Below are 22,295 nucleotides of genomic sequence, written 5' to 3' on the forward strand. Positions count from 1 at the left end.
TTGGTTGTACGATGTTGCTATGTACTGTCTGACCACGGATTGTATGGAAAGACAAACATCCGTTTTACAGCCGGAAATGGACGAATCTATTATTTTATAGGGATGCCAGCTTTTGCAGAAGCAGAGTCTCATTCAAATGAGCGGAATACGCGCATCAAATGTTTACTTTCCCCCCTCATTCACATAGATTCGTCTTATCTGGATATTTGAAAATTCCATGCAATCCGTGGTTGGACAGTACGGTACTTTCTGAGCATTTGGTTTGGAAAACCTGAGGCACCGATCCGATTACATGGTTTAACCAGCAATTGGTTTAACTACGACGAAAAATACGCGTTTTTCGTGAACCTAGTGAAAGAAACCCGATTTCTTCCAGTACTTTACTTTAAAATATATCACTGGATCTAAAATCGTTGCTTTCAAGAAATGAAGGCTTCGCTCTTTCTCTCGACGTTTTATCTATTCTCAACTGACATATCACAGTAGGAAATTTCATTACAAAAAGCAGAGCTGACTTTCTTATTGTCCTTTAGCAACGGGTTAAATATTTATTTCAGTTCTCGCTCAACAATAAGTTAAAATAAATATTAATCATTTGGGAGATATAACCATCCAATGTTTAAATTAATTAACGAAAACGTTTCCGTTTCGATCCATCGCGCTTCGAAACCATGTTTGCCACAACTTAATTACACACAAAAAATTTGATCAAAATCGGTCCAGCCTTTTAAAAGCTTTATAGTGACAAACGTCCGCACAGAAGATTTTTATATATTAAGATTAACAACATCATTTTCTGTGGACATAAGGCAGAGTCGAGCAGTTGGTCTCAGATTCGTCATTCAGGGCGTTGGGGTCAGGGAATCAATTGTCTAGTAGTTGTGTAGTTGTTTTTCGTTTATTTATTTATTTTTTTAAAATTTACATCGAGTAATTTGCTAATCTGTTTTGAGTAAATTTGCCCTTTCCCGAACCCCTGGAAAATTCGGGCCTGTTAAGTCCGCATTCGTTTGTCAGCATGCATCTTATGTCTTATCTCACCTCTTACACGACCGTAAAGGTGACCATTCATTTTATTTCTCGTGAAGTGGATGTTCAACAATTTAATGCAACTGCGCGTGCATTAAAAAAAAAAGTCGGTTGCTCTCTTTTATCTTCGCGCTTATAGCAGGAAAGACCAGAAATGAATACTTGAAAAAGAATACAGTGCTGGCCAAATTATTAGACTAAAGAGTTTTTTGTTTTTTTTGTTTTTCGTACACTATTTGTACTAAAATACTATTTATTTTACTGTTAAAGTACAGTACATACTGTACACTGATTATTACGTTATTTTATCATCATGTAATGTTTGCAGGTGGCAGCACTCTGTGCTTTGTTTATGTTCTTTGTTTATCTACCTACCAGGAACATAACCTCAATTAGCTTAAACAGTGCACTAGTTCTTTTTATTAGTGTGTTCTGTTATATTTGAAGTTAGTTTTAGTTAATTAGTGAGTATGTCCATGTGAGTATATATAATAGTGAGTATAAACAATTTTTTACCTCCTTTTTTAAAAAGATAAGAAAAGGTGTAAACCTTGTGAAAGTATGCCAAAAAGACTTAAAAAGCTCATCAAGAACTAGGGAATGCATACTAAATATTAGATAATTATTTCACTGTTCGTTAATGTGTCTATAGTTATGTAATCAATAAAGAATTTGCTTTTAAAACAGTGTTAGTCTAATAATTTGGCCAGCACCGTAATTGACATAATAAAGTAACGGTACCAGTAAGAGGCAAGGGTCTAATAACAGACAGTCGTCAGTTTGGATTTAAATAATAAGAATTTTAGACGGGTAAAACCGGTGTTGCTGCGACACATGACTACGGTGCAACCATCTAGTGTTATCAGAGTGAATTTCATGAGCCAGTTGGTGTTCACAAGGCAGTGGTGGAAGGTTATGAACAGCTACCACGTGGTCTGCCGGTGTTTCATGTTCATTTCAATTTAATAAGGTTTTAGATCTAAAAAATAAAGAACTTTTGCATATTTTGAAGAGAAAAGGGGAATTTTGTCCAATGCTCATCCTTTCCTCATCCTATCTGTTTCTGTGTCTCATCATATTTTTCAGGGTCTGTTACTTGGGGGGTCGGACCTTTTTTTCGAAATTGAGCAAATAAAAATAGAATTAACTCACTCGGAGGATCTTGAAGCAGCCAAACGTTAGATGAGATGTCGTTGTATGGGAGAAAAATAGTTTTAAAAGTCTGAATACATTAAAAGGCTCAGAAAATTGAGTTAACCTGGGAGAAGTATCTTAAGCATGTCTGTTACTGCTGCCGTTACCGTCAGGGGTGCCCACCTGGGGGGTTGGAGTCATAGCGCAAACTGCGCCATTAAAATTTTTAGGGGATGTTTTAAGGAGTATTTTTTACTTTTTTGTGGGGAGGGGGCTCTTGCTTTTTTGAGGGGAGGGTTCTTTACGATATTTAAGTGGGTTACGATATTAAGTATACCCCCCTGCTCTCAAGGGGGTGGGCACCCTTGGTTACCCTACTTGTTTCTAAAAATTAACTCTAGAGAAGTCGCGTTTCCTTTTGTTACGCTAGTGCTCGCGCTTCGGTCTTTTCCCCGCCGTAGCGGTCCGTGAGACGAAAGCACAAGAAAGGAAGTGCCGGGGAGAAAATGACACCTGACTAGGATGGCGCGCTATTGGTCTAAATGACCAACATACATTTCCAAAAGCTATGCAACCTTGAAATACCGAAGAAAATTCTCAGAACTTAGTGTGTGGGCTGGGGAGAGTCTGAGCTTCAGCTACACAGATCGACCCCATTATTAGAATAAGGGGTGGTGGGATAGAGCGAAATATCTGACAACGGGCGGGGAATCGACCGAAGCGCGACTTCCCTAGGGTTAATCCCCATTTTAAAATACATTTCAGCTTATGTATTGAAAATTATATTTCTCTTCAGCTTAATTACGTCTGATTTTGGCTTTTCAAGAAATTTGTTTAAGAACCATCACGTAGGGTTTCCTACCTGAAATTGCTCTTCTCAAGGAGATAATTTTTCTTTAATGTTAAATTCTTGAGCAGATCTGTCATTTCGAATTTTTCCATAGGAAGGGAGCATAATAGTCAATGCAAAATTTGTCATAAAACAACAAAAGCAGCACCCGTTTAAATGCAAATGCAGTCGACTCGCTCTCTGAATTTCACGGATCACATATTTGCAACCTTTATCGTTAGCTTTATATTTGCGATCACATAGATAATAATTTTAAATTATTGTTACAAATTCTGTAAATAGTAATCATTTTTTGTGATTAATTTGTTGTAATTTTGCTAAATTAGGCGTTTGTTCCATTATTTTGCATCTAAAATTATCTTAGTAACGTAACCTGTAAATAGCTTCTTGTAATGTACATACAACCCCCCTAACATTCGACTGAAGTATACGTTCCCCCCATTTCGGGATGATAGGATTTGTGAATGGAATAAAAAGAAAATACGAGAAGCATTTTCGAATTTTGTCGAACTTGCCATAGCAGTATTGAAAGCCGAGTGGTATTTGAAGGACAGTTTTATGTTTTTAGCTGCCTGAGATTCGTCTGAGCGTTGCTCTGTTTATTGTGAGGCATTTCGCTGTGTTTTTGCGTATTTGAATGTAAATACGTGTGCCATCGTTGCGTATACGGTGTTAATTGATATTTGCCTAATTGCTATGATGAGTTTAGCAGTTGTTAACGATATTTCTTGTACATAGTCTTCTTTACTAACAATAAAGCTGAAAGTCTCACTGTCCGGAGGATGTCCGGATGTCTGTGACGCGCATAGCGCCTAGACCGTTCGGCCGATTTTCATGAAATTTGGCACAAAGTTAGTTTGTAGCATGGGGGTGTGCACTTCGAAGCGATGTTTCGAAAATTTGATGTGGTTCTTTTTCTATTCCAATTTTAAGAACAAAAATATCCTAAGATGGATGAGTAAATTACGAAATCATCATAACGTGGAACCGTAACATGGGTACAAGCCAATTGGCGAGAAAATTTACCATACATTATTTGTAAATGTACAGGCGAACCAAAAGACATTTTAATTTTTCTCTTACGGGCAAAGCCGTGCGGGTACCACTAGTTGTAAATAAATCTCCAGTGTTTTTCTCAAGAACTGTGTCGTCATTACAAGAAAGTGTGAAGTTGCACCGAACGCGTAACATTATAATTGCAAGAAAGTATTCCTAACATTCGCTTTTTATTTCAATTTGTTAATGGTAAGGCATTTTGATAACTGTGATTCATTAAAACAGTATTCTTGTTAAAAGGAAACAAAGGATTAATTCTTGTCAAGAAATGTTGCAAAAACGAATTCAAAACATGTTTTTTTTTTTTTTTTTTTTAATCCAACTTTTCGAAAAGTCTACTTATTTAAGGATGTGTCTTGCTTTTTACACGGATCCGGATTGCACAGATTTTCGCTTATTCGAAACGTTTTTGGTCACAGGGTAGTTGTACTCTAAATTAATCTCTGAAAGCCTAAGTGGTATGACGGGGGGGGGGGGGGGTAATTACTCACTCTTGACCCTTAAAGTTTCAAAAACGCAATGCTAGACTATCTTTCGCAATGTTAGAAGGAGGCTTTTGGGGGTCTTCGCTCGGATATTTCTCCAAATTTAAGTCTTAAAAACGTAACAGCAGATATCTCAGGAAGATTTTAGGGGGGTGGGGGGGAGGGGTGGATAGGCTCAGTGACTTTCCTCCGGAAGTTTCTCGAAACTGGAAAACTGAAAAAGCGCAATTTTAGACGACTTTCGATGATGTTAGGGAGAGGGAGATTCGAAACATTTCCCCGGAACTATATGGAATTGAAGACCTAAAACACAACTTTGGAATATCTCTTTCAACTGAAAAAATAAAGGAAGAGGTTGGAGGTTCACCTCCTTGGCAAAATCTCAATATTTTAGTAGTTTTAAATAAAAATGCTGTAACAACCCCCCTCAGATATTTAGTAAATAGGAAGCTAAAAATTCACCCCCCCCCCCCCCGCCTTAAAGCATTTTTAAATCCGCGCTTGCTTGACACCCCCCCCCCCCCCCCGCCTAAATGAAGGGCCTGCTTGCAAGCTTAAACTCTAAAATAATTACTCTCTATTTTCATGCAAAACCAAATATTTAAAATTAACCAAACTGTAATGGTGCAGAAAAAATATACACTGTCAATTTTTGACAAAATTGATCACATTTTTACTTTCTTCTATATCTAATATATAGAAGAAAGTATTGGATTCGTGCAAATTTTCGAATTTCGAATTTTGACGGATTCGAACGTTTTGAGGTGTGCTGAGTCCATTTCGACTATTTTTGGAAAATGTCTGTCTGTCTCTGTGTGTGTGTGTATGTGTGTCACGTCTGTGTGTGACCAGTTTTTTGTGGCCGCTCTACAGCAAAAACTACCGCATGAAATTGAACGAAATTTAGTACACATATGTGCCCCTATGTGAACTTGTGCCCATTGGTTTTTGGCGTGAATTCCTCCAAGGGGGGGTGGAACAATGGGACTTTTTTGAGTTACGCGTGCTTGCTATTCCTCAGGAAGTAACTGGCGGAATCAAACAAAATTTGGTCCATATGTTGCCCCTAACAGGAGCAGGTGCTGATTCAATTTTGGTGTCAATAGCTCAAACGGGGGTTGAGTTAAAGAACGTTTTCTGTCGTCAATTGTGACTGCTGTATCTCAAGAAATAACGAACGGAATCAAACAAAATTTTTTTGACAAGTAGCCCTTAGTGGGTATAAGAGCTGATTTTATTTTGGAGTCAACAGCTAAAAAGGGGGGGGTAGCGCAATCGCCCGTTCTTTTTTTCCATTGTGAGTGACCTATCTCAAGAAGTAATGCTACGTTCTGGTTGAAATTTGGAATATATGTGAATCCATACGTAAATAGGCTTTGGTTCAATTTTGACTCCAATTGCTCCAAGAGGTGTTGATTTTTTTTTTTTTGCGAATAAAAATCGTTTTATTAATGCAACAATAAGAAAGATAAATCGTAATAGATTGTCGTCTGCGTATTTCTCGTGATTTTAATTGTATGGAAATGATCGGAAATATTATCTCAAAGATTTAAAATTTTTAACTGTTGCCATCTTATGTTTGTTAATAAATAAAATATTTGTAATTAATTCAAGTGAGGCTTTTAAAATAACTTTCAATTTTCGCTCTTTGCTTTGCTTTTGCAATAATTCAGACATTGGGATGGTCGTCAAGTTTTTGCATGTGTAATTTTGTTTTTGTTAGGAATATTGCTTCCTCGTCAAGCATGGGGAGGGATCAGAAAAAGGAAAAATATAGAAGAAAGTTTCGTGATGGCCACAACATACTAGTTAAGAAAATGCATCAAAATGGCAACTGGGAAAATTAAAATAAATAATTACTAAACTTACTTGCGCCGACCACAGGGCTCCCAAAGAACTTCAGCCAGTTTTCTTCTTCTGTTTTGAACTACCTTCGATTCAGTCTTGCAGTGTGACGCATTCAAATTTTCCAGATTTCCTAACGGAAGTCAATTTCATCATATTTTTGACATTGAGGCCTAACTTAGAAAATTGAATCATTTTGGAAAAACAATACACTTTTATTTTTCGTTAATATCGATTGCAAATTCTTGGTTGAAGAATAAGAATGACATTTCGCGAAGATGTTGCGAAATTCTTCGTGGCTTTACAATGCATGGGAGTAGTTATTTATGACCGGTAGTTATTTATGCAGCAGTGAGGAATGAAACCCATATTTTTTCTGTTGCCTGTTAGAGCTGCTTCATAAAACGAGATCTTTTTTTGTATTCATTATCATTGATTAGGATCAGTAGCGTAAATATGGGATCTAGCGCCCCTAGCGAACGAAAGAAATTGCGCCCCTCCCCCCAGGGTCGCCACATAGGAAGTCACCGGAGGTCATTGTGACCTCCAAAATTTTTTTTTTTTTGGAAATTTTGATTAATTGATTTGACAAACAGAAGGCAGCAGTGTAATTTCTTTTCTTACTTTCTTTTTTAGAATTGTTTTTAATGATGCCCAATGTTCCTTCTCGGTAGATGTTATGCACATATATATATATATATATATATATATATATATATATATATCCGTGGAAGGCTAATTATCGGAACTTGTTTTCCTAATTAGTCGAGGCGAAACCCCCTGCTTTTAGTTTTAGGTTTGAGCTCTAGTTTATTGTTTTTAGTTTAGCAAGTGGTGCGTTTGCCCATTGTTACTCTATATTACATGTACTGGAGCTTAAGCATTCTCTTCTAGTTTATAGTTAAATCTTAGTCTTTTGACCATAATTAATGAATCCTCCACGGCTGTTGAGCTCTGGATTCACTCTTTTTCTATTCCTACTTAATAGCTGTTTGCATTTTTCCTTTTTATCATCATTTGTTATTTATAATTTGTTTAATATTTGTAATTCTGTTTGCTTAATTTTATATTTACTAGGCTTTTTAGTTTTGCTGCGTTGCGCATCTATGGGCTCTTGGTGTGGTCTTTTCAATATTTTTCACTTTTATTATATATATATATATATACCCTTGTTCTTTTTCTTACGAGTTTTTTAAAAACAATTTAAAGCGTTTTTCAAATTCTATGATCAAAAAAAATTAAATAAAATAAAAATAAAAATAAATAAATAAATAAAAAATAAATAAAAAATTAAAAAAAATAATTAAAAAAAAAACTTACATTTTTTTTTAAATCAGTCGAAATGCCGTCCCCTGGCTGCTGCGCCCCTGGCGAGAGCCACTCCTGCCAACCCCTGGTTACGCTACTGATTAGGGTGCCCAAATACAAGAGTACCCACCTGAGGGGGGGGGGCGATCATAGCGCAGACCGCGCCATTGAAGCTTTTAGGTGGGGGGATTGTTTTGAGGAGTATTTTTCTTTTTTGGGGAGGATCTTCTCTTAAGGGTTTTTTTTTGCGGTTTTTAGGGGGGGTGCGCTTTTGCTCAAAGGGCGGGGGCACACCTGCCAGATACCTTTGATCCAAAATAAGAACAGTTTTTTTTTAAATGGCATTTCTCAGGAAAACGTTGAAAACTTCAACAAAGCTATGAAACGTCCTGCTCAAAGGAACATACAAAATACCAGACAGACCGGTTATTGTATCCAGAGACTGCAGTTTCGTTCTTATTAGAACTCGTCAGTCTCGAATAGTGAATAACCGAGCTGGAGCCAGATGTCATTTCATTGAAGCTGAGAGCGCCAAAAAACTGGTTGATAAAATAAATTCATCTCACCAGCGAGTGTGCGCAACATGGTACGGTTCGACTCGGGAATTGGAGGCAAAGCTTGTGTAATTAGCAGTAAGTTACCCCCCTTAAGTTCTGTCTTAGCCCTGTTTTAGGGCGGTAACTTGCTGCTAACTATTCAAAAGTGTTTGATATCAAAAGACAAGCCTTTGGCATCCAAAACATTTCAATGCACCTTTGCCACTTGGTAAAGAATGGTTTCTTCTTTTTTTTTTTCTAATGGGGGCTGTGTTCTAACTACACTGGCCTCAAAAAGTTAAGGTACAACCGTTTTTTTTGCGTCTAATTAGCAAATGAATGAATGTAGAAACAAAAAAAATTGGATGATATGTGCGTTAAATGGTTTTTTATTGAATGCGTCATAGAAATTTGTTTAAGTGTGTTGCAAAAACGATTTATAGAAAAAAAGGCAATCTTGTGGAAAAGTCCATTCTTGAAGAAAACAGAACATCACAGTATTATGTAGTAAAATGTCGTAGAAACGTCAAACGTTTAAAACGTCAAATTTTAATAACTCTAATCTCTACATAGTATAAAATGAAGTCTCCAAAAAGCGTCTGTGTGTTTGAACTCGCAAAACTCGAGAACTACACGGCCGATTTCGCTGAAATTTTCACAGTTTGTTCCTTTAAGCTCTGAGAAGGTTTGCAGACCAGTTCGAAAAAAAAAAAAAAATCGATGACTAGTTCTTTTTTTATTCTAATTTAGGCCCAATTTTCACGCAAATTCCCGAATATGGGAGTGAAAAATTGCTTGCGAATATTAAAATTATATATCGTTGGAAAGAGTAGGATTGTCTGCTTTCTACGGAATTTGTTTCAATGCTCTAACCTACTTACGGCGGGAGTTATTTGCATTTTTAGCTCAAATTTGTTTAGGCTTTGCTAAAATTTAGGCACTACTTTCAGCTAAAAGCTTAAAGTCAAGGAATAGTCCCACAGTTTTCTTTTTGATACCATTGGAAAAAGTGACATTTTTTACTCCAGATCTATCTCGACTTTTGGTCGAAAAACTAAGCTTCTATCTCCAAAAGAAAAAAAAGTTACAAGCCTTTTTAAATTATGATTAAAAAATTGCACTTCCATTAAAATTGTTAACCATTTTCTTTCGCATTTTAATTCCTTAAACTGATTTTATTTTGCGTTTCCATGGTTACGCTTTTTAAATCCATCTTTCTCGATTTAATGTCTTAAAAGTATTTTAATATCTGTCGTCATTGTTTGGGAGGGAAATTTTGCATGATGTTTTTTTTATTCATTTATTTAAGTCTGATTGTTGAATATTCGTCACTTGGCACAATTTGTATTTTCAAGGTGGACCGGACAAAGCCGGGCAACGCAGCTAGTCTGTACTAAAACCGATTTCTATGGGGAAAATATCTGGGCCCCCCCTTAAAATTTTGCATATGGGCGCCCATGCTCTATAATGAACACAGGGGTGCCCACCTAGAAGTGGTTATGGCGCAGACTGCGCCATTGAAATTTTTAGACAGGGGGGAGTGTTTTGAGGGGTATTTTTCTCTTTTTTAGGGAGAGAGTTCTTACTTGGGGAGGGGGGGGGGGGCTCGCGATTTTAGGAGTGTGCCCTTGCTCAAAGGGGGCATCCCTAATGAACACCCCCATAATCTGAACACTTTTGTTCGGTCCCATGAGTGCTCCTTATAGAAAGAGTCCACTGTATCTTAAAAGGATGAATGTAACAACATTATAGAAATAGATTTAAAAAAAAAGTTATAAAAACGGTTATTATTTGTTAACGAGAACTCCTTTAGCCGGTTCCAGAGGGGTTCTCTCTCCTTCGCTCTCTCTCTCTCTCTCTCTGTTTTTTTTTTTTTTTTTTTTTTTTGCACGCATCAGATTTATCAACTTAAATATTCAAACATAGAAACCTGCCGCACTTAGGGGTCATTCATTAATTACGTAAGGATGATTTTGGCAATTTGGACCCCTTCCTCCCCCATGTAAGGGTACGTAAGATTTTTCAACCCCTCCCCCTTATTATTACATAAGATTCCATTTCATTTTTACTTTCTTCTATATCTAATATATAGAAGAAAGTATTGGATTCTTGCAAATTTTCGAATTTCGAATTTTGACGGATTCGAACGTTTTGAGGTGTGCTGAGTCCATTTTGACTATTTTTGGAAAATGTCTGTCTGTGTGTGTGTGTGTGTGTGTGTCACGTCTGTGTGTGACCAGTTTTTTGTGGCCGCTCTACAGCAAAAACTACCGCATGAAATCGAACGAAATTTGGTACGCATATGTGCCCCTATGTGAACTTGTGCCCATTGGTTTTTGGCGCGAATTCCTCCAAGGGGAGTGGAGCAATGAGACGTTTTTTGAGTTACGCGTGATTGCTATTCCTCAGGAAGTAACTGGCGGAATCAAACAAAATTGGGTCCATATGTTGCCAGTAACAGGAACAGGTGCTGATTCAATTTTGGGGTCAATAACTCAAACGGGGGTTGAGCTATAGAACGTTTTTTGTCGTCAATTGTGACTGCTGTATCTCAAGAAATAATGAACGGTATGAAAGAAAAATTTATCGGCAAGTAGCAGTTAGTGGGTAAAAAAGCTGATTTTATTTTGGTGTCAACAGCTAAAAAGGGGGTAGCGCAATCGCCCGTTCTTTTTTTCCATTATGAGTGCCCTATCTCAAGAAGTAATGCTGCGTTCTGGTTGAAATTTGGAATATATGTGAATCCATATGTAAACAGGCTTTGGTTCAATTTGGACGCCAATCGCTCCAAGAGGTGCTGATTTATTTATTTATTTATTTTTTTGTTGCGAATAAAAATAGCTTTATTAATGCAACAATAAGAAAGATAAATCGTAATAGATTGTCGTCTGCGTATTACTCGTGATTTTAATTGTATGGAAATGATCGGAAATATTATCTCAATGGTTTAAAAATTTTAACTGTTGCCATCTTATGTTTGTTAACAAATAAAATATTTGTAATTAATTCAAGCAAGGCTTTTAAAGTAACTTTCAGTTTTTGCATGTGTAATTTTGTTTTTGTTGGGAAAATTGCTTCCTCGTCAAGCATGGGGAAGGATCAGAAAAAAAAGAAAAATATAGAAGAAAGTTTCGTGATGGCCACAACATACTAGTTTAAAATTAACAAAATAACGGAATCTTATATCATTAGAATCGTTATCAAATTCACTATCATTAAATGGAACCCTTTTGTGTGACGAACTATTTACGAAAAAGTTGGAATCTAGACTGAATGTTTTTCGACATTTTTTTTGTTTTTGATACGATACTAATTAAGCATAAAACATGCCATACATAGTGCGAATCGTCTATTAAATTTTACACTGTTCATTCTTTGTAAAACAAATAAAAAACAGCTCATCCTAAAACGTTTTTCGTTTTTTACCTTCCAGACGCAAACGAAATATGATCCCTGCCAAACCACTTGACCACACGATTTCTGATACAAAATGTCGACTTGAAAAATATCACGCAAGAATGGGTTTGAACCCCCCCCCCCCCCAAGTAAGCGTACTTAGAGATTTTTGAAACCCCTTCTCCCCTTCGGGACTCTTTCGTAGTTAATAAATGACCCCTACTGAGTTGAGTATTGATTTGATAAAAACAAACTTGACTTGTACCATTTTTTCACCTAGGGTGCTTCATAGGGTGGTTCAAAAATAAATAAATAAATAAATAAAATAATAGTTTAAAAAACTAAAAAAATAATACTAATTTGAATTTTGACCTCTTGAATTCAAATTATGTTTTTCGCAATCACGAGTGTGTGTTGGCGTGTGTGTTTATGTGTGTGGGGGGAGGGGTATGTGTGTTTGTGTGTAGGGGATATGTGTATGTGTGTGTAGGCATGTGTGTTTGTGTCTGTGTGCAGGTATGAGTGTGTGTGTAGTTGTGTGTAGGTGTTTGTGTATGTGTAGTTATCTGTATGTATGTGTACGTGTCTGTATGTATGCGCGTGTGTATGTGTTTGAGTGTGTGTATGTGTGTAGGTGTATGTATGTGTGCGTTGTGTGTATATGTGTGTGTGTTGTGGTGTATATGTTTGTGTGTGTGTACGTGCGTGTGTGTAAAATATTGACGCAACCTGGAGACGGTTTTCGCTTGAGGAGCAGCATCGTGAGGCGGCGGATCGACGCTGATGCTGCAGAGGGTGCTGGTGGGAAAATAAAATTATAGGAACGCCAAAAATAGTCAAATGAAAGCAATAAGCAATCGTGATTGCTGAAAAAAAAAATCAGCTACCGTCCAGGACACTTCCTATTTTTTTATACTTACTAATTGTTTTATGCTGTAAAAGTTTTAGCTTCTTACTCAAATTTTAAGAGGGTGCTCAATGACCCCTTCATTTAACATCAGCCGTAGCGTAGAAACTGCCACAAATTTAGAAACATTTGATTTTCCCAGCTGATTTTTTTTTTTTTTTTTTTTGTAATTTATTATTTTATTACAATGTACATGCATATTACTCGTGTATGTTATAATATGTAGCGTTGTTTTTTCAGTTTAATGTATCTTTTTAACCTCTCTCCCCATGCGTTTGAAGTTTAGAGGAGGGGTCGAGCACACTTTTTCAGTTGAAATCCGTGGTGTTCCCATATGATATACTCCATGTCCGCCGTATACTCTCAAACATTTTTTAGACACATAGCGTATACCCTCAAGTTTCATAAAGTTTCATATTATGACCTACTATGTATATGATCACATACACATATTGTACGTAATGGATTACTGGGAGTATACCCTCGGAAAAACTGATGGGAACATCACAAGTTGAAATAGGAAGCTGAAATTCTTTCAGTATTTTTCTATCCACAAGTATGAAAATATTGAGGGGTGTCTTTTCATCTAGGAGAACCTTTTTTACTTTCTTCTATATCTAATATATAGAAGAAAGTATTGGATTCGTGCAAATTTTCGAATTTCGAAGGATTCGAACGTTTTGAGTTGTGCTGAGTCCATTTCGACTATTTTTGGAAAATGTCTGTCTGTCTCTGTGTGTGTGTGTGTGTGTGTGTGTGTCACGTCTGTGTGTGACCAGTTTTTTGTGGCCGCTCTACAGCAAAAACTACCGCATGAAATCGAACGAAATTTGGTACGCATATGTGCCCCTATGTGAACTTGTGCCCATTGGTTTTTGGCGTGAATTCCTCCAAGGGGGGTGGAGCAATGGGACGTTTTTTGAGCTACGCGTGCTTGCTATTCCTCAGGAAGTAACTGGCGGAATCAAACAAAGTTTGGTCCATATGTTGCCATTAACAGGAACAGGTGCTGATTCAATTTCGGTGTCAATAACTCAAACGGGGGTTGAGCTATAGAACGTTTTCTGTCGTCAATTGTGACTGCTGTATCTCAAGAAATAATGAACGGAATGAAAGAAAAATTTATCGGCAAGTAGCCCTTAGTGGGTATAAGAGCTGATTTTATTTTGGTGTCAACAGCTAAAAAGGGGGTAGCGCAATCGCCCGTTCTTTTTTTCCATTGTGAGTGCCCTATCTCAAGAAGTAATGCTACGTTCTGGTTGAAATTTGGAATATATGTGAATCTATATGTAAACAGGCTTTGGTTCAATTTTGACGCCAATCGCTCCAAGAGGTGTTGATTTTTTTTTTGATCAATCACGATTGCTAATTGTTTTCATTTGACCGTCTTTGATGTCCGTGCCTTTTTTAGCTTGGACCAGGGGCCTCTGCTGGCGCGTCTCCTCTGGTCCTGCCCACTGTCCCCCAGAATCCAGTGGACCAGTGACTTGCATGTCCCACACACATGCACGCTCATACACACTCACATACACGCGCGTGCCTTTACACACATACACACTGACACACATACACGCTGACGCAGACACACCCGCCTTTACACACGCACCCACACACTCGCCTTTACACACATACCTTCACACCTACGTGCATACACGCAGGTCTAAGCACGCACGCACGCCTACACACACAAGCGCCTGCACACCACACACCATAGCACAGGCACACAACTATACACGCGTAACCGCCCAGAAGGAGAGGCAGGCTTGAGGGGACAGAAGTCGTTTCTAGAAACAATAACTCCAATGAGCAGGGTCCTGCCACAACTCGTGATTGCGAAAAAATAATTTGAATTCAAAATTTCAGAATTCAAATTAGTTTTTTTTTTCGAATAAAAATAGCTTTATTAATGCAACAATAAGAAAGATAAATCGTAATAGATTGTCGTCTGCGTATTTCTCGTGATTTTAATTGTATGGAAATGATCGGAAATATTATCTCAATGATTTAAAATTTTTAACTGTTGCCATCTTATGTTTGTTAACAAATAAAATATTTGTTATTAATTCAAGCAAGGCTTTTAAAGTAACTTTCAATTTTCGCTCTTTGCTTTTGCAATAATTCAGACATTGGGATGGTCTTCAAGTTTTTGCATGTGTAATTTTGTTTTCATTGGGAATATTGCTTCCTCGTCAAGCATGGGGAGGGATCAGAAAAAAAGAGAAAAATATAGAAGAAAGTTTCGTGATGGCCACAACATACTAGTTTTTACATGTATTAATGAACCATCCTAATGCTTAATGACCATCGATTGATTCCATAGGTTAAAAAACAAAACATCTTAATGTCACTTACCTACATATCTTCAAGCACTTTAGCCAATTCTTAGAAACATCGGACTTTTGACGGGGGTGAAGACAAGCAGAGGTTTGAAAAATGTAATTAACCGGAATCTAGGTTCAGACATTGAATAGATGGAAATATGCTATAAAACAATTTACTTTCAGAAAGAACCTTGGGATGAAATATTACTTTTTGTGAAAGAAACACGACCTATATATATCCTCTAATCACTCCATCCTAATATACTTAGTGTTTCATTTTCGGAACCTTTGGCTTTTGACCTCACGTATTTTATCTTCGAGCTCCGAAGGAATCCCGCACATGACCGGCATAAATAATCTTGCGTTTCGGATGTTTCGTTGCTTAATAATTTCGATTTGAGTTAATTTCCGTTTGCAGAGAAAACGCTGGAACTCATAATGTGACAACGACCGTGCTGTGGGAGCGATTTTAAAGATAAGATTAGAGTTGAAATTTAGTGCCAGAATGTTTGCAGGATGGTTGTTTTTGATAAAATGTGGCTGTGAAATTGTGATGTCTTGAGTAGTTACCTGTGCAGTCGATAAAACTAAATAAGGACTAAACAAGGAAAAAATTGACCGTAAAATTGCATTCATTGTTACTCAAAATGGGGTTGTTTAATTCAGTCAAAAGTACTACAGTTGAGTCTCGAAAATCCGACGTAATTGGGGCTCATGCCACCTCGGATTACTGAAAACTCGGATTATCTGGAATATTCTCCAGATTGATTTTTTATACTTTTCTGATACATGAGGGGCAGCCCCTTTTACTTCCTTGTACAAAGAAAAGCAGTATTTTATTCGTGAAAAATTATCCCTGAAATTTCACCATAAATTTCGTTTTTAACTACCTCTAAACGATTTTGGACTTTTTCCCACGAAGTCTGCATGTACGTATTTACCCGAGCAAATTTGTAGGCAACCAAACATATTTTGACGGAATTGTTGCCCGAATCCATTCAATGAGTTTTTTCACAACGTTTGTATCTGTGTGCTTCCAAGCATATATGTATCTCGCATACAACAAACAAGGTGATTTATAGAAGGTTCCTGTTTCTTATTTCGTATACATTACTCGTGAGGCGTCAAGTTTTGAACCTTCCTTTTTTCCCAACTGAGCGTGCGCGACGCGGCGGTGCTGCAGAGAGTGCTGGCGGGAAAGTAAAATGATATCACATCAAAACAGTCAAATGAAAGCAATAAGCAATTGTGATTTCTCAAAAAAAAAAAAATTAATTAATAAAAAAAAATCGCCAAATTTGTCCCCAAGTTGGCGACAAAACTTGGCGACTAAAGACTGGCGATATATCGGCAAGTGCCCGCCAAATAACACCATTTGAATTGACATCGAAATTAACAATGATTCAGGGGTGCCCATCCCCCCCCCAAATTCAGTGCGGCAAATCCCCCCCCTTTCCCAAAAAAAATCTCAACCCTTTTTCTCTTTTTTATTTTTTTGCTTTCTTTTTTATTTGATTTATTTTAAAAAATGCTTTTATTAATTTAATTTAAATTTTATTTATCTATTTTTTAATTAATTAATTAATTTATTTTATTATTATTATTTCATTAGAAATTTTTCTGCTACACCAATAACATACACATGCAGCAACTAATAAATAAATGAAATAAAATATGAACAGAATAAAATAAAATAAAATAAATAATTCGATTTTAAAATAAATCAATAAAAGAATTTAAATATATAAATTTAAAAAAATTTAAAATCCCCCCCCCCCATTTTGATGGCGCAACTTGCGCCATAATCCCCGCTTGTGGGCACCCCTGCAATGATATCCCCCTCAAAAAGGGGCAAAAGTCCCCATTAGAAACATCCGAATGCAATCAAAGGGGAAGGTGCACAACAGACCCCACTAGGAGTCTACGTACCAAATTTCAACTTTCTAGGACATACGTTCTTGAGTTATGCGACATACATCCGCACATAAGCAAATACGCACATACGTACATACAGACGTCACGAGAAAATTCGTTGTAATTAACTCGGGAATCGTCATTATGGATATTTCGCGTGTGTATACTGTCTAACTACGGATTGTATGGAAAGGCAAACATCCGGTTTACACGCGGAAATGGAAGCATCTATTAGTTTTCAGGGATGTCAGATTTTGCAGATGTATGTTAGCCTCTAAATTATACAGAGTCTCATTCAAATGACCGCATAAAATTTTTATTTTTCCCCTCATTCAGATGGAATCGCCTTAATTGGATGTTTGCCAATTCCACACAATCTGTGGTCAAACAGTACGTTCTGTACGTTCTGTTCAACACTTGTCCACGTGTGTTCGAGTCGAAAAAAACTCAGTATTCATTCGGGGGTGAGTAAAATGGAAATTAAGGTCGATTTTTGAGTGAAATTTTTTTCGCGAATACAAAACTTCCTTTTTTGTAAAAGGCAGTAAAAAGGAACAGAAACGCTTTCGTTTCGTCAATTTAACTATTCATATTTTATAAAAGTATTTTATTACACTTTCGATCGACCATTTTTTTTAAACTTACTTTCAATTTCTTGAAAAATAACTAAAGAGACAGAAATGTTATTGAATAAAGTCACATACGGATCTTACTACGATACTCTACATAGTATAAAATGAAGTGTCCAAAAAGCGTCTGTTTGTGTGACCGCGCAAAACTCGAGAACTACCCGGCGGATTTCGCTGAAATGTTCACAGTATCTTTCTTTTAGCACCGGAAAGGTTTGCAGAATGCAGACCGGTTCGAAAAAAAAAACCTCGACGAGTAGTTCTTTTTTTTTAAATTCCAATTTAGGCCAAATTTTCACATAAATTCCCAAATGTGGGGGTGAGAAATTACTTGCACACATTCATGGCATATGTCGTTGGAAAGGGTAGAATTTTCCGCGTTGTACGCAATATGTTTCAATGCTCTAACTTAATTACAGTGGGAGTTCTAGCTGAGTTTTTAGCTTGAATTTTTTTAGGCTTAGCCAAAATTTTGGCACTACTGCCTTCATTAAATCTGTGAATAAAAAGTGAATGAATTGTCCTACAGTTTCTTTTTGACACCATTGGAAAGAGCGACATTTTTTACTTCAGATCGATCTCGACCTTTGGTCGAAAAACTAAGCTCCAAAGGAAAAAAAGTTACAAGCCTTTTAAAATCAAGTTCGAAAACTCTCATGTCCATTAAAATTGTTAACCATTTTCTTTCGTATTTTAATTCCTTAAACTTATTTTATTTCGTGTTTCCACGGTTAAGCTTTTTAAATCCGTCTTTCTGGATTTCATTTCTTAAAAGTATTTTAATATCTGTCATCATTGGTTGAAAGGAAAATTTTGCATGATGGTTTTTTTTTTAAAATCTATTTACTAGTGGTCCCCGCACGGCTTTGCCCATTGTAGAAAATTAAAAGGTCTTTTGTTCGCCTGTATATTTACAAAAAATGTATGGTGAATTTCTCGCCAATTGGCTTGCGCATGTAGCGGTTCCACGTTATGATAACATGGTAATTTACTCGTCCATCTTATGATAATTTTGCTCGGGAAAATGTTCTTAAAATTGGAATAGAAAAAGAAGAAAATAGAATTTTCAAAAAATCGCTTCGAGGGGCACATCTCCATGTTACAAACTAACTTTGTACAAAACTTCATGAAAATCGGCCAAACGGATTAGGCACTGTGCGCGTCACAGACATCCAGACTGATATCCAGACAGAGATACTTTCAGCTTTATTATTAGTACTAGTGGTACCCGCACGGCTTTGCCCGTAATAGAAAAATTAAAAGGTCTTTTGGTTCGCCTGTATATTTACAAATAATGTATGGTGAATTTTCTCGCCAATTAGCTTGTACCCATGTTACGGTTCCACGTTATGATCATTTCGTATCTCGCCAATTGGCTTGTACCCATGCTACGAGTTCACGTTATGATAATTTCGAAATTTACTCGTCCATCTTATATTTTTTTTCTTAAAATTGGAATAGAAAAAGAACCACATCGAATTTTCAAAAAATCGCTTCGAGGTGCACTCCCCCATGCTACAAACTAACTTTGTGCCAAATTTCATGAAAATCGACCGAACGGTCTAGGCGCTATGCGCGTCACAGAGATCCGGACATCCCACAGACATCCTCAGGACAGAGACTTTCAGCTTTATTATTAGTAACTAGTGGCACCCGCACGGCTTCGCCCGTAATAGAAAAATTAAAGGTCTTTTGGTTCGCCTGTATATTTACAAATAATGTATGCTGAATCTTCTCGCCAATTGGCTTGTACCCATATTACGGTTCCACACTATGATAATTTCGTATCTCGCCAATTGGCTTGTGCCCATGCTACGAGTTCACGTTATGATAATTTCGAAATTTACTCGTCCATCTTATGATATTTTTTTTCTTAAACTTGGAATAGAAAAAGAACCACATCGAATTTTCGAAAAATCGCTTCGAGGTGCACACCCCCATGCTACAAATTAACTTTGTGCCAAATTTCATGAAAATCGACCGAACGGTCTAGGCGCTATGCGCGACACAGAGATCCAGACATCATACAGACATCCTCCAGACAGAGACTTTCAGCTTTATTATTAGTAAAGGTAAAGATAAAGAAGATCAAGATAAAGATTTAAGCCTGATTGTTGAATATACGTCACTCGTTTAAGATAAAATAAAGCGCATAGACCGTAGAAGATGTGTTACTTTATTTGCTTTTCTTCAGAGAAGAACGTTCTTGTACAATGAAACTTATTTTATAGCGAACTCGCGCCAACCTATAAAACTTAATTACCCTTTAAAAAAAAAAAAAAAAAAAAACTTGAGACTGTATTTACATAAAACTTGGGACACATACAAAATGATGTGGATAACAGAAAGCATAACTAATGTGAAGAATACTGGTGACACACATTCATGTAGATAGTTATACCAATATTACATCATGATGCACATGTATTAGTTTTTATAACTTTCATATACAGTGAAACCCCTCTTAACGGACACCCCTCAAAGGCGGACACCCCTCTTATGCGGACAATTTTTAATTCCCCAGTTCCAATGCAAATAACATTATTAAACCATTGTCCTGCGGACACTTCTCTATTGCGGACAAAAAAAATTGTCCTGTTAGCGTCCGCATTAGTGGGATTTTACTGTATACTAAATTAGCTGACGGGATGAGTGTTGAGGACAGGGGTAGAAATGACATTTCACCTACATTTTATTCCTTAAAATAATTAAATACAAAATATGACTGATACACGCTTTTAGCACCACTTTGTGAGTATTTTAAATATATTTTGTTATTGAACAACGGTAATCGAATGATATAACATTAGGACGCAAAATTTAACGAATTGAGAAAATAACTCATAAGTATTGTATCTTATTGCAAAATCATAAACTCTTTTAATTTCATTTTAAATTTTAATTACATTTGTAAATGTAAATTTGTTTACTGAAGATCTACGCCGCGATTCGTGTGTGACGATCCCCCTTTTTTTACTTCCTTTTCCAAAAAAGGAAGTATTGCATTCGCGAAAAAATTTTCACTCAAAAATCGACCTTAATTTCGATTTGCTCGACCCCGAATTGATGTTGAGTTTTTTTTTCAGCCCGACCACACGCGGATAAGTGCCTTAGAACGTATAACACACGAAATATCCATTTTGACATTCCCTGAGTTAATTACAACGGCTTTTCTCGTGACGTCCGTATGTACGTATGTATGTCGCATAACTCAAGAATGGTATGTCCTAGAAAGTTGAAATTCGGTACGTAGACCCCTAGAGGGGTCTAGTTAAGCACCTCCCCTTTTGGTTGCATTCGGGAGTTTCTAAAGGGGGTTTTGCCTCCTTTTTGCGGGAGCATCACTGTTAATTTCGATGTAAACTCAAGTGGTGGTATAATTTGGCAGACACTTGGCGATATATCGCCAGTCTTTTGGTCGCCAAGCTTTGTCGCCAACTTGGCGACAAATTTGGCGGGGTTTTTTCAATCTGATTTTAAATTGGCCATTGTTGGTGATGTTTAGAGAGTAAAATTATGAATCACATTAAAATTGCCAATAATGGGGAAATGACATTAAATTGGAGTAAAAGAAAGCTTTTTTAGATTTATATTTTTGGCTGGCAACAAAATAGTACAATCTTATACATATAAAATCTGAGTATCTATCTATCTATGTCCAAGCTTCTTCTCCCAAATGACAGTGAACTAACTGATCATCGAACCAGGTATCGATGGATTATCTTCCCGTCTTCATGTTTGGCTATTTAACATAATCCTCCGATAATAATTAGCGGAGATATCAATTAAAAACTATTAATTATGACTCTTAGATTTCAAAATCAAATCCCTATTTTTCGAAGGCTTTCCTCCATTCAAATTATTATTCAGTGCTTCATCTCAACTTTCCGCAACAACGCTTTTATTAAAATGTATAGCGGTGAAGAAAATCATTGAGATGAAAGATCTGTTGCCATTTTTTTTCCTCGAATAAGAACAGGTAAAACTCTTGTTTTTGTTTTGAGGCTTTTCCTGTAATCACAGGGGATTTAAAATGTTTACTTTTTGGGGGGTTTTCCGCATCTGCCGCAAAATTTCACTGACTTTTTTTTGGTTCAAGCCTGAGTGTTGAATTCGCGTCACTTGATATAACTTTTATTTTCGAGGTGGACCGTGCAAAGCCGGGCGACGCAGCTAGTATGAGTATTAATTTTTGAAAATGGCATTTTTTCCTGACTGGAATAGATTATATGTGTTAAGAAATTACCAGATAGGTGGCGCTAAAAGCAAAGTAAATATTTCGCCATTTCACGTTTCCCCACATTTCCCTACTTTGAAAGTTACTATATGAATCAGATAGTATATGTTTGATGAGGCTAACACCGTTTAAATAACTCGAAAACCATACGCTCAACATGCTTGAGATATGACTTTTGTTGTAGGGAGAGAGATATTGTATGCTCACATAATCTTGCATAATCTATTAAAATCACTTGGAAAAGCTGATTTTTATTTTTAATGGTCCTCTGTAGTAAAAATGTAGCTGAGTTATAAATTTTCTTTCATCAACCGCATATGCCAGGTGTCATTTATTCTTTAAAAGAATAGAACATCAGAAATGCCTTTTGAAGTTTTCAAGTGAAGGTCTCAACTTAAAAAATAGTTAAAAATAATAAAATTTCTCTGAAACAAATTTTAAAATATTGTGTTTTGCAAATCTCAAATGAGCCGCACTTATATCAAATTAATTTTCTTTTTCTTCTAAATGAAATGAAGATATGTAACACGTTTGCGAGTGAAATTAAAGACCTCGCTGTAGGAAGAGGACAGCTCCACTTTTTGAAATAGAATCGAGAATCAGAAAATAACTGTTTTGAAACTCATTTTTAACTATTTTGTCTTTATA

General features: G+C 36.6%; 1 pseudogene; it reads right to left on the reverse strand.

Annotated features, from left to right (window-relative positions):
- Positions 1–15,182, reverse strand: part of LOC129233577 (natural resistance-associated macrophage protein 2-like) — a 62,737-nt pseudogene extending 47,555 nt beyond the window's left edge.
- Positions 15,183–22,295: the final 7,113 nt, after the last annotated feature.

Source organism: Uloborus diversus, unplaced genomic scaffold (assembly GCF_026930045.1).
Source record: "Uloborus diversus isolate 005 unplaced genomic scaffold, Udiv.v.3.1 scaffold_538, whole genome shotgun sequence".
Classification (NCBI taxonomy): domain Eukaryota; kingdom Metazoa; phylum Arthropoda; class Arachnida; order Araneae; family Uloboridae; genus Uloborus; species Uloborus diversus.